The sequence below is a fragment of the Propithecus coquereli genome, unplaced genomic scaffold (genome assembly GCF_000956105.1).
Source record: "Propithecus coquereli isolate 6110/MARCELLA unplaced genomic scaffold, Pcoq_1.0 Scaffold557, whole genome shotgun sequence".
NCBI classification, from domain to species: Eukaryota; Metazoa; Chordata; class Mammalia; order Primates; family Indriidae; genus Propithecus; species Propithecus coquereli.
The window spans coordinates 923,178-923,579 of record NW_012151474.1 but is presented as its reverse complement, the minus strand read 5'-3'; positions in this window follow the sequence as shown (position 1 = coordinate 923,579).

Here is a 402-nt window from a genome sequence, read left to right as displayed (position 1 = left end):
GGCACACGATCATCTGCTGCCACGCCCACCCACCCCCCAGCACTTTGGCAGCTCCCCACTCTGCGCCTTTGAGCCTGCCGTTCCCTTCTCGTACGCACAACAGGGCTCTGTGCCTGGTCGCGGGCGTCCCACAGCCCCAAGCCACAGCGTCCACACCACGAGAACGGGACTTTGCTCTCGCCCGCTTGCCTCCCTCGTTCTCCCCCGTGTCCCCAGCAGGCTCTCCGTAAAGTTTTCCTAACCCCAGGCAGATTCACCCCACTATTTACCAGATCGAAGCACAGTGACCTAAGTGGCCTGTCCCCAGTGAAGGCCACTTGTCCTCACGAACCCACCTGACGCCCAAACCAAACATCAACCAACAAGCTGGGACAGGCATGGGTTGAACTTTAACCATGAGGC